The sequence below is a fragment of the Silene latifolia genome, chromosome 2, assembly GCF_048544455.1.
Source record: "Silene latifolia isolate original U9 population chromosome 2, ASM4854445v1, whole genome shotgun sequence".
Lineage (NCBI taxonomy): Eukaryota > Viridiplantae > Streptophyta > Magnoliopsida > Caryophyllales > Caryophyllaceae > Silene > Silene latifolia.
Window position 1 is genome coordinate 96,869,505 of NC_133527.1, and position 13,303 is coordinate 96,882,807.

Genomic DNA, 13,303 nt, shown 5'->3' on the forward strand with positions numbered 1-13,303 from the left:
GGACTTGCCCTGGTGTCCTCAACTGCGAGCTGGCAGATCGGCTACGGTCGATATATATAGTCTACCGGGGATCGGTATGGCTGGGTTGTCCGGGTTATGAGATATGAGATATGAGTTGAGATGGAGATGGAGGTGACGGAGGAGCATGCATATCATATTTTATTGTTTCATTGTTTTCCCTACTCAACCTCGTGGTTGACCCTGTGTATTCTTGAACACCTGTGATGAACCTTTTTATGGGGAGCAGACTTGACAGGTTAAGAGATAGGACGGGAGCTAGATGGGCGCGAGACACTGGATCAGACGACTTAGTAGCTAGATCATCATCTAGAAGACTTTCACTTTTATTTATATCAGTTCTTGTAATTTGAGTTGAAAAGAGGTTTGTAATAATTACGTTAAAATATTATATAAATTGCCTTGGAGTTTAATTTGTTATTCACTACCTCGGGAAACCGAGATGGTAACAGTCCGGTTTATTAGGGAATGTCTTGACGAGGACTTCTTTTATAAACCGGGGTGTTACAAGTACACCCGAGTCATCCAACTTAATAAATTAAAACCCATCTTATAATTATTTAAACAAGCCGACCCAATACCCCCAACACCCAATAACACGTGAAAACAAACCAATCAACCAATGGCAAAACGTGTGAAAACAAACCCTCATGCACACGCCAAAACCGTGTCAACCACGCTCCTTACCCGACTTTCCCGACACCACCAACCACCAGTGACACCACCACAACCAACCGCCACTAGCCTGCACTATAACGTATCCCTACAACCTCCAACCTCTAGCCAAATCGTCCCCACGACCCCCGACAATCACGCCCTAAACAATCCCCGAAAACCCGACACACAACAACTCGACTCAACCAATTCACCACCCTACCGCCACTGTGACCACCCGTGGCCACCCCCGTACCCAAGAACCACCAATGAAACCTCCCTCACGGCCCACAACACCGCTACTGGACTCAACAATAACAACTAACCACAACAACCACTCCGACAACAACACTCCCCTGTTTTACCGTTTTTCGACCATCATTGCCATAAAACTCCATCACCGGCCACCACGACACACCCTAGGAGCAACCTAGGTACGGCCCAACCACCAGAAATCACCACAACCCTACTGCCAGCAACTCACGACATCATCAACAACAACCACCACCAAAACATCCCCTGTTTTCGTGAAACACCGCCAACCACCACGCAAACCACCATCCTAAACCAGCCTACCTCCACCACTAGAGCCAACTAACCGCCCCCAATCCAACCACCCAAGTCCGGTCTCAATATAGTCACGGTATAGAGTATAAACCCGTGTAACCCATATTACAACCCCCTTTAAACCACCCCCGAAAACATCCTTCAAACACCCTTTTCCCGTCGGTCAACAGTGGTCAAATCAAGTCAACGGTGATCCTTGGTTATCCACGCTCACAATGGTACTTACGGCCTGATCTATGGTGGTCTAGTTTACAAGTTATAGCAAAGCAAAGTATATACATGAGACGGCTTACTTCGAGTTAATTAGCGATATAAATTCCGTCTTAATTCCTTCTACGCCACCTCCTCTTCTCTCAAATTTTCAGTTTTCATATCATAAATTAGGGCAAGGTATTTATCTCTATTTATAGGGTAGGTTTAGATCTATAAGAGAGCAATTAGGAAACTATGTAATCAATTTATTAATATTATTATTATTATGAATATTATTATTATTAGAATTACTATTATTATCATTATAACATAATTATCATTTATTACCATTATATGAATCATCGTATATTATTATTACCCAATTGTCATCCCGGCTCGAAATTCTATTATTTATTACTTTATTATATCATTCTGTCTTATTCACAATTATTAAATATTAACCTCTTAACCTTTTAATTAATTATCCAAATTATATAAATCATTCCTTTAAACGCTTAAAAAATTACGGGGTATTACAGAACTAGTCCTTCATGACTAACAAATCTTATACAAGACCGTCTATCTCAGCATCTACAACCGTCTTATAATAAATAAAGCTGAAAGTATAAATTGGGTTTGTAAAAATACGTGACGAAAATGAATGTTACTTACATCGGAATGACGAGAACGACGAGAGGAGCGCTATGGAACAAAAATAGTTGAAAACGGATAAGGAACGAAGCACCGACGTCGATTAACAGATCAAATTTTGAAAAGGAAAGAAAACTCGACAGAAGAAGAAAAAAAGAACGAAGAAGAAGAAAAGAGACCTGCGTTCGTGAAATGAGAGAAAGGATTGGAAATAGCCTGCTAGCCTGCTATTTATTATACGTATCTTTCTTCATCGTTAAGTAATTTCGCTCGTTTTTAAAACCGTCTCGAGTTAATAAAATCGGTTTTAGTAAAAGTTTCAGTAATAAAACGGAATCAATAATAAATAAATTTAATGAGTGAAAATAAAATAAACTCAGCCAACTAACGGAAATAATAGGAATTCGATTCGAATCGGAGTTATTAACGATTTTTACTAAATTAGCAGAGTTTAACGAAATTTGATAATTTAGCAAAATAACTCAAAATAGCTAATTGGATGACTTTTCCTAAATCCGTTTTGAATCCACTAAGGGACGACTTTCATAAAGGACTCGTAAAAGGATTGGAAATTATTAACGATTATTAAAATTAACAACTCGAATTATAATGAATTAATTAATTAGCTGAGAGTATGTATATATATAAATCGTTAAATGACGTAATTTAACTTCAAAATAGAAATTAGAAGAATTTTACCCAACTTAATAAAATACGCGGTGTTACAATCACCCCACCTTCAAAAAGTTTCGCCCTCGAAACTTGAAACAAAAACAGAAAAATCAAAAGCTGAGGACAAAAATACAGAATCAGTTTTGGCAGAAATATTTCAAACATGTTTTAAGGACTTAAAAAAAAAATTGTGTCCTCCACACTTGAGCGTAAGAGTTCTCGCCGCGGACAAGAACACCAACAATCCAATGCAAAGACAACTGGAATAAAGTTGTTCTTTTTTTTTTGAGACGAGCTCTTGAAATTTAATAACTAATGAAAAGCAGTAAAAATTGAATCTCCAGAGAGAGGAAAGTCGAGAAACAATGAACAACTTGATAGATTAGATTATTGAGAAAAGTGGTTCACAAGACATGTAACAGATTCCAAAGGAACTACAGAGGTTGAATCTCAAGCACAAAGCGGAGGATTATTAAGAAGAATTGAAGAAAATGAGGTCTTCAATCCTCAAAAGAGATTATCTACTATCAAAGTTTCACCCAAGTATTAGAATAACCCTGAATGAAAGAAAACAAAATGTTATGAACTTACATATAACTCGATAATTTTAGGATAAAGGAAAGGTACAACCAAGAAAAGTAATAGGGATAAACAAATGGTGGAACCGCTTGTAAGGGTCACACACGAGAATGAGTTGCTAAGATGAGATTGGATATCTAAAATCCATAATCTAGAAAAGAAATGGTATTCACAAATTTAATGATACTCACTCAGAAATGTTTTCTATTACTCACTGACCCACAGTTTATGCAAATGGTCAATACCGCGCTACCGTCTACCAAGTCCCATTCCAATATCAATATTACTATGAACAGTCTAACTCAAACATCAATCATCAAATAATCACCCTTGAAATTTTTAGTTTCTCTACTGCTTCCATCTAGGTAATCTCCAAATATTTTATTCCAACTTATCTCCATATACCTCCAATACAATCTCACTAAATTCAACCGAATTAATATCATATCCTCGATAAACCTCAACACTCAATCGAAAGTCCAATCTCGTAAGTTTGATATTATCCAAAATATACACCTCCACTACCATTCCATAATATCATAACACTAATCATACCCGCTCGACTTCTAACATTGCCTATTCCATTCAACTCACTATTAAGCATCAAAGTACAATATTTTAGACATCATTACCCACACAATCCCTACGTCTATCCAAGTGGTGAACCGTCAATCGAATCCCAGCATGGTCTCTAGTTTATAAACCCCTACTCATAGAATTCCACGACACTTGAGAACAGAGCATTTGGCATCTAAAATTCCAAAATAGCCAAGTTCGGTACAATTGGTTCCATAAGCATCCACCAGCTAGTCTCTCACATTCTCAAGGATTTTCCTCAAAACTCTCGAAATCAAATTCTACTCATTAGAAAAACCATAAAAGTGGATCTTAAGGTCATTAATATCCCAAAAGATCATTGCCTAGGTTGTCTAAGCTAGCTAATATACCATACCTGAACTCAATCAACATCTCCAAATAAAGTGTCATACTCTCTCTTTCTCACTAAGCATTATATGGCAAACATCCAACAACTCTCATCTCAAATCAATCCCTAATCAATTAGTCTCATTCTTGGCATAGTTCTCAAAGTAGCTCACAATAATTGGTTTCACAACCTCACCTTACCTAGACATTCAATCAAGCAAGTTTATAGTTAAATCCAAATTCAACTCTATCTCTAAGGTCAAGTCAAACAAAAACATGCTCAATCCAAATAAGAGTGCCACATCTGAAGGGTTCTCTAAAAACAGTCCATCAAGAAAAGACAAAGTATCTACGAACCAGGCGGCAATAAAAGAATTCTCAAGGGTACAGCTGGGATTAAGAAATTACTAGGAACGGATAGAGGTACACAATGAGGGAAAGCTAAGTCAATCTACATACAAGTTTAAAGATAAGTCTAAAATAAGATAACGCCAAACACAGGGACGATCGATGACACGATATAGGATCATAAGCATGAAATGGAGTATGATGGAAAGAATAACTTGGAATATTATGAAAGATTTTGATATGACTATCAAATAGAAGTTCTCGAAGAGCGAGGTTAGTCTGAAGACGCTAGAAGCAAATGATATATGGACAAGAAAGAGAACTGATCATGAAGGAATATGACACTAGATCATTCCACTAATATTTTCCCAAAGGGTACATGCTTGCTTACCCAACTAGGATTTAAAACCATAAAATTAAAAGATTATCCGTACTAATAATCTCAGTGAACTTAACTTTCCTCAAGATGGTTCACCGGTCATCAACTCACAAACCTGAAACCAGAAAGGTTACCAACAATAAGTATCAAAGTTGAGTTCTAAACATAAGCTCATCCTTGCAAAATCGGTTCCTTGCAGTAAACACACGCAACCCTTATCGCGCATCTAAGTTCCAAGATCTTCAAAATGATCTTCAAAACACTATTCACCTGAACTCTCTAAACTTACCCAACAACAGCAATATTCCATAAGTCAAAGGCAATTTTCTACAAGTTAGGGTAAAGGAAAGAATAAGACATGAAGAATAAGTCGGAAAGATGATTCCTAATCAGAAATAAAGAATGTTTCTGAAAAGTAACAAAGAATAATACCCTTCATTTTAGCAAATACCCAAGCCAAATATAATGAAAATTACTCCTCTAAATCTAATATGGTTTCATTCTAAACAAAACTATATCCATCTAAGATCAATTCCAACTACCGAGTACACAACCTATGAAAAGCTCTAAGTTCGAGTATTCCCAAAATACTTCTCACAAAGCTTTTCCGGCTCACTCCAACACTGAAGTAATCAATCCACCTAAAGGTAAAGTAATGGAGGGTACTTAAAAGATATAGAAGGAATGTGAACAAACCACAAAAGAGAAGCCGAAAGAAGCATTCTTAAATATTGATTTCAAATGTCCTCGACAAGAAGGAATAAGAGTACGATCCATAGCAAAGAAAAGGAATTGAACGATTAAGATGTATCAAAATTAAAAGAATAAAGCAAGGAGCACAGCGGAAAAATACGAGGAAATAGAAGCGTCCCCTTCTTTTAGTCTAACAAATCGTCATATAGTACAACGACCATTTTCTCTCTTTTTCTTCACACGTCGACAATCTGGTAATCGATTTCAAGTTGTATATAAACCTTTTACCAAAACCAACAAACAGATTAGTACTTAACAAGTAGAAAACACACAAAGAGTACCAAATTTGGTCCTTATTTCTACCCACTCTCACCTATTCTAAGTCAATTTCATTGGGGTTACACGAATGTGCGTCGGGATCGTTATGCTCTGATACCAACTGTGAACCCCCGCGGTTATACAAAAGAATAAACATATAATTAACAGCGGAAAATACGTAAAATTTTAAAACTTCGAGGCATGGCCGCGGAGTTCACTGAAAACCTTTGAAAACTATTTAACCTAATTACTACTTTTACAAAATAAAAACATAATACGAATAGAAATATACAAGGGATCTCGGATCCCTCCAAATTTCAAAAAATGCAATAACGGGCGATATTTAAAAGGATGTATTGTTGCCTCAACAACGCTCGCTAGCCACTCGTCTTGTAACCCCCAGCATATAAAACCGCGTATAACACCGACCTGTCACCTGTTATTCATAAAAATGAATGCCACGGTCAAAGAGGAGTAACTCAGGTGTCTTACCAGCCCTATTACAATGTAATAACGTAAGTACAACACAAAATCTATCAGTTTATCAAACATACAACATAGAAAAGATAAATAAATCATGTGATAACGGAACGTACACAAGCAAAATGTGTCCCACTTTACTACGATCAAACACGACATCATAGTAAAGGAAGCACCGCCTGGCCAAAGACGACATAGTGGACGGCTCCCAAAGTACTAATGCCAATCAACCATAAAGAATAACCAACAATCTCCCGGTAGAACGGCTAAATAGCATCACGCTCTCGGGATACAACACATACCCCGGCAATCATCGGACTACAACACATAGCCGATATAAGCAGTCCTGGCTTAAGTATAGTACCGGCCTTTCGGTAACCCGACACTATACTCTCAGAATACAACACGTATCCGATTCAACGGCTACGGTAACTTCCCGTAACCCCGAGACTCGTAACCGGGCTACAACACATAACCATGGACGATTAACTTCAATCTGGTCGCCTAGTCCACGACACATGAGCTAGGATCCGAATTGAAACGATCGTAACAAATGACATTGATTATCACTAGAACGATAAACACACACAGACCCAATGTACGCAGCGTGCATATCCAACATGGACTAACCAAACAATCCAAAATGTGGTAACAACCATGCAATACGAGAATGGGAATAAACACACCTAAATAAGAAAATACCACCATGTATTGGTCGACCAATCTATCTAGCATCTCGTACCTGTTCCAACATAATTAAAATACATATACGGCCCATAATGCTTACCATCTCACCTGCAACAAAGTACAAATATAGCAAGACAAGTCCACAAAATAATATACCATTTTCTTTTATCAAAACCGCATCCAAAACTATCCCTACCTGCCAGTATACGCCGTCTCAACTATACAATACTCTAACTAGTATTCGACAATCTTTACATGTAAATATAAACCGTCTCAACTATACAACGGACTAACTAGTATCCAAAAACGATCCTTACACGCCAGTATACACCGTCTTAAATATACCACAACTAAATTGGATCCCAAATAGCATCCCAAAACAATCCCTACATGTCAGTATACACCGTCTCAACTATAAAAGACACCAATTAGCACCCAACACAATCCATACATGTCAGCATACACCGTCTTAAATATACCACTTACTAGCTAGCATCCCAAATGATCCCTACAGGTCAGTATACACCGTCTCAATCATCTCCACATATCAGTATACACCGTCTCAACTATACAACTGACTAATTAACATCCATAATGATCCCTATATATAATTATACACCGTCTCAACTATAAAACAGACTAACCAGCATTCGAAATAAACATATTTTACAAGTAATATCGAGTAATCTGTTATCGTTACCTTTTTCCGATCGAACTAGTCCTTCATGACTAACCAATCTTATACAAGACCGTCTATCTCAGCATCTACAACCGTCTTATAATAAATAAAGCTGAAAGTATAAATTGGGTTTGTAAAAATACATGACGAAAATGAATGTTACTTACATCGGAATGACGAGAACGACGAGAGGAGCGCTATGGAACAAAAATAGTTGAAAACGGATAAGGAACGAAGCACCGACGTCGATTAACAAATCAAATTTTGAAAAGGAAAGAAAACTCGCCAGAAGAAGAAAAAAAGAACGAAGAAGAAGAAAAGAGACGTGCGTTCGTGAAATGAGACAGTAGCCTGCTAGCCTGCTCTTTATTATACGTATCTTTCTTCATCGTTAAGTAATTTCGCTCGTTTTTAAAACCGTCTCGAGTTAATAAAATCGGTTTTAGTAAAAGTTTCAGTAATAAAACGGAATCAATAATAAATAAATTTAATGAGTGAAAATAAAATAAACTCAAATGCACTAACGGAAATAATAGGAATTCGATTCGAATCGGAGTTATTAACGATTTTTACTAAATTAGCGGAGTTTAACGAAATTTGATAATTTAGCAAAATAACTCAAAATAGCTAATTGGATGACTTTTCCTAAATCCGTTTTGAATCCACTAAGGGACGACTTTCATAAAGGACTCGTAAAAGGATCGGAAATTATTAACGATTATTAAAATTAACAACTCGAATTATAATGAATTAATTAATTAGCTGAGAGTATGTATATATATATAAATCGTTAAATGACGTAATTTAACTTCAAAATAGAAATTAGAAGAATTTTACCCAACTTAATAAAATACGGGGTGTTACAACTAAACAGCAACACCTTTTACGCGATATGAAATTCTCGAGGTAGGATCTGTTTGTCGTGCAATCTCTTCGTCTTCTCTTTGTAGATGCGTGAGCTATCATAGGCATTGAGCCTAAACTCCTCCAGTTCATCTAGCTGCAATAAACGATTCTGACCACAGAACTTAGGATCGAAGTTAAGTTCACGAATTGCCCACCAAGCCTTACATTCTAACTCAACAGGTAAGTGGTAGGACTTCCCATAAACCAGCCGATATGGTGATGCACCAATCGGTGTTTTAAAGGCAGTCCTATAAGTCCATAATGTGTCATCTAGTTTAAGACTCCAGTCCTTCCGTGATTTAGAAACTACCTTAGCTAAAATCTCTTTAATCTCACGATTAGAGACCTCAACTTGCCCACTAGTTTGGGGGTGATACGCCAAACCACGCCGGTGTTGAACACCAACCTTAGACAAAATAGAAGTTAGTTTCTTTTCCTTAAAATGCATTCCCCCATCACTAATGACGACCCCAGGGACACCAAATCGGGGAAATATGATCATTTTAAACATTATAATCACGGTCTTGGCATCCCAGTTAGGTGAAGCAATTGCCTCCACTCACTTAGACACATAATCTACAGCTATCAAGATATACATGTTACCTCTGCTAGATGGGAAGGGTCCTTGGAAATCAATGCCCCAGACATCGAAAACCTCGACCTCTAAGATACCATTTTGTGGCATCTCATGTCTCTTTGAAATGTTCCCTGATCGTTGGGAAGCATCACAAGCTGAAACAAAAGCCTTAGCATCAGCAAAAAAAGTAGGCCAGTAGAAACCAGATTGAAGTACCTTAGCCACGGTACGCGATGGACCGTGGTGACCACCATAAGAGGATGAGTGACAGCCTTCCAAGATCACTTTGGTCTCCCACTGTGGAATACACCGTCTGTAGAGATTGTCTGCACACTCCTTAAATAAATAAGGGTCATCCCAGAAATACTGCTTAGCGTTATACAGAAAACGCTTCCTCAGCTGATAAGAAAGGTCAGGCGGCAGCGTGCCACTGACAACGTAATTAGCTAAATCTGCATACCAAGGATCTTGGTTAATAATAAAAGATAAAACAGCAAACAAAGAATCATCAGGAAAGGAATCATCAATAGGTAAAGAATCTTCTCCCTCTTGTTGTGACAGTCTTGACAGATGATCAGCTACTACGTTCTCAGCACCTTTCTTATCTTTTATCTGCAAATCTAACTCCTGAAGGAGGAGTATCCATCTCAATAGCCGTGGTTTAGCTTCCTTCTTAGCAAGAAGGTGTCTCAGCGCTGCATGGTCAGTAAAAATAGTAACTTCCGACCCTATCAAATAAGAACGAAACTTTTCTAAAGCATAAACCACAGCTAGCAGCTCTTTCTCAGTAGTGGTGTACTTCACTTGAGCCTCATCCAGAGTTTGGCTCGCATAGTAAAATGCATTTAAAGCTTTGTCTTTCCTTTGGCCTAACACTGCTCCTAGTGCATAATCACTAGCATCACACATAATCTCGAATGGTAAATCCCAGTCGGAAGGCTGTATGATCGGCGCAGAAATTAAGGCTTGCTTTAACCTGTTAAAAGCAGAAAGACACTCATCAGTAAATACAAAAGGGGCATCCTTAAGCAATAGTTGTGTAAGTGGTTTAGCAATTTTTTAAAAGTCCTTGATAAACCGGCGATAAAAGCCAGCATGACCAAGGAAGCTCCTAACTCCTTTGACATTAACAGGAGGAGGCAATTGCTGAATCACCTGCACCTTTGCTTTGTCAACCTCAATACCCCTATCAGAAACTAAGTGCCCTAAGACAACTCCCTTGTTGACCATAGAGTGGCACTTCTCCCAGTTAAGCACAAGATTAACCTCAATGCAGCGCTGCAACACTTTATCAAGGTTAGACAGACAGTTAGCAAAATCACTTCCATAGACACTGAAAGCATCCATAAAGACTTCCATAATCGACTCAATATACTCAGAAAATATCCCCATCACGCACCTTTGAAAGGTGGCAGGGGCATTACACAAACCAAAAGGCATCCTGCGATAAGCAAAAACGCCCTGAGGACAAGTAAAAGTAGTATTTTCCTGATCATCTGGATGAATAGGGATCTGAAAGAACCCTGAGTACCCATCTTGATAACAGAAAAACTTATGAGAAGCTAACCTTTCTACCATCTGATCAATGAAAGGAAGGGGAAAGTGATCTTTCTTTGTGGCGGCGTTCAGCTGTCTGTAGTCTATACACATCCGCCAGCCAGTTACTACTCTAGTAGGTATTAACTCGTTTTTGTCATTCTTGACCATAGTAGTCCCTCCTTTCTTAGGAACTACCTGAACTGGACTCACCCACTTAGAATGACCAACAGAATAGATAATAATTGCGTCAAGCAGCTTCATTACCTCAGCCATCACAACATCCTGCATTTTCTGCTTCAGTCGTCGCTGACTCTGTCTGCAAGGCTTGTGATCCTCCTCAAGCTCGATCTTGTGCATACAAATATCGGGACTAATCCCCTTGATGTCATCCAAAGAATAACCCATAGCTTTCCTGTTTTTATTAAGCACATCTAACAAAGCAGTCAGCTGATCATCATCAAGTTTAGCACTAACAACGACTGGATATTGCTCGGTATCATCTAAGAAAGCATATTTAAGATGAGAAGGGAGAGGCTTACGCTCAGGTACCTTTACCTCTATGGCGCAGAGAGTACTAATCATTTGTTCCACTCTCTCTCCTTCAGCGTCGGTGAGTTCGCGCTCATCTAAAGCAGCTTCAATCAATTCCAACACAACGTCATTGTTATCTGGGTTATCTGTACGCTCATCCAAAAGCATTAGAGCTTCTAGTGGGTCCTTTATAAAAGAGCCCGACCAAAAGTCATAAACAGACTCGTCAACAACATCAACAGAATAACATGTATCCTCTATCATTGGCCGAGCCAAAGTACTAGGCAGACTAAAAGTAATTGCGCCATCCCCTACTGCAAGAGTCAAACGCCCTTGTTTGACATCAATAATGGCCCCAGCTGTACATAAGAATGGTCTTCCTAGTATAATTGGGGTCCGGGTATCCTCAGCTATGTCTAAAACAATAAAGTCCACTGGTATAAAGAATTTGCCTACTTTCACAGGCACATCCTCCAAGATACCCAAGGTTCGTCTTACAGATCTATCAGCCATCTGTAATGTAATATTGGTCATTTTAAGGTGACCCATATTAAGCTTTTTGCAGATAGAAAAGGGCATGACACTGACGTTGGCTCCTAAATCACAAAGAGACTTGTCTATTACTTCATTGCCTATAGTACAGGTAATAGAGAAACTACCCGGGTCTTTCATTTTAGGTGGAGCTTTATTTAAAAGTAAATTACTAGACTCTTCCATGAAAGCAACAGTCTCAAATTCACTTAGCTCTCTCTTACGTGTCACAATATCTTTCATAAATTTAGCGTAAGTAGGTACCTGGGTAATAAGTTCGGTGAAAGGGACAATTACCTGGAGGTTCTTGACCACGTCCACAAACTTACCATACTGTCGCTCAACCTTAGCGTCCTTCAGACGTCCTGGATAGGGTACTTTGGTAGCAATGAGTGGATCCGCGACTTTCTCTTTACCTTTATCAGCACGTGACGTCTTCACAGCAGGGGAAGATAACACAGTAGCGGAATTAGATATTATATTCGAAGCTCCGCTGGTTCTGGAATTCGATCGAACAGTTTATTCACTCGATCGAATGGTTTTGTCAGGAGAATCACTCGATCGATGCATTTAAACCTCTTGATCGAGTTCTTGTATTTCTGGTTCTGTCGATCGAGTCCCAAAATCACTCGATCGAATAACTTTTTCTGCCAAATTACTGGATCGAGAAGAAACAACTCCTCGATCAAAGTCTGTGAAATGGGCACCTCTCGATCGAGTTCGAATTATACTCGATCGAGTAATGGGAGGGGCTAAATCACTCGATCAAACAGGCATTTCATTCGATCGAGCTGCAGGACGATATTCAGCAGGGATATCGTCAATTGGCTCTTCCAACTCGTCATCCGGGATATTATCGGCTGTCACAGCCCCGTCTTCTGGCATTCTCGGTCCATCATAAGCAAGACCGCTTCGGAGATTAATGGCGTTGATTGGATCACATGGAGGTGGTTGATTCGCTTGGTTTTGCGCAAGTGTTAGACGCGCAACTTGCTCTCTTAGCTCAGATATGGCGGTATTATCCTTATCGCATTTCTTCCCAAGCTGTTGCGTTAAGTTCAATACCAAGGATTTCAGTTCGGCTAACTCCCCATTTGTAGAGAGCGAATCTGGTTGCGGCATTGGAGTAGAAGGGCTAGAGACACTTTGTGTTGTCAAATCCTCAAAAAGCTTGGAGAATGTACCCCTTGCTTGTATTTTAGATAAGCAATTACACGCTCCCCATCTTCCATACAACCAATAGGGTCATGCCCCTCCATACCGTATCTACCACACACTATCACATGCTCGGTAATAGCACAAACTTGTTCGTGCTCACCCATAGTCTGTATAATCTCCGGACTACCTAGCCTTCGCTAGGACTCTCCACCTCAGCTAC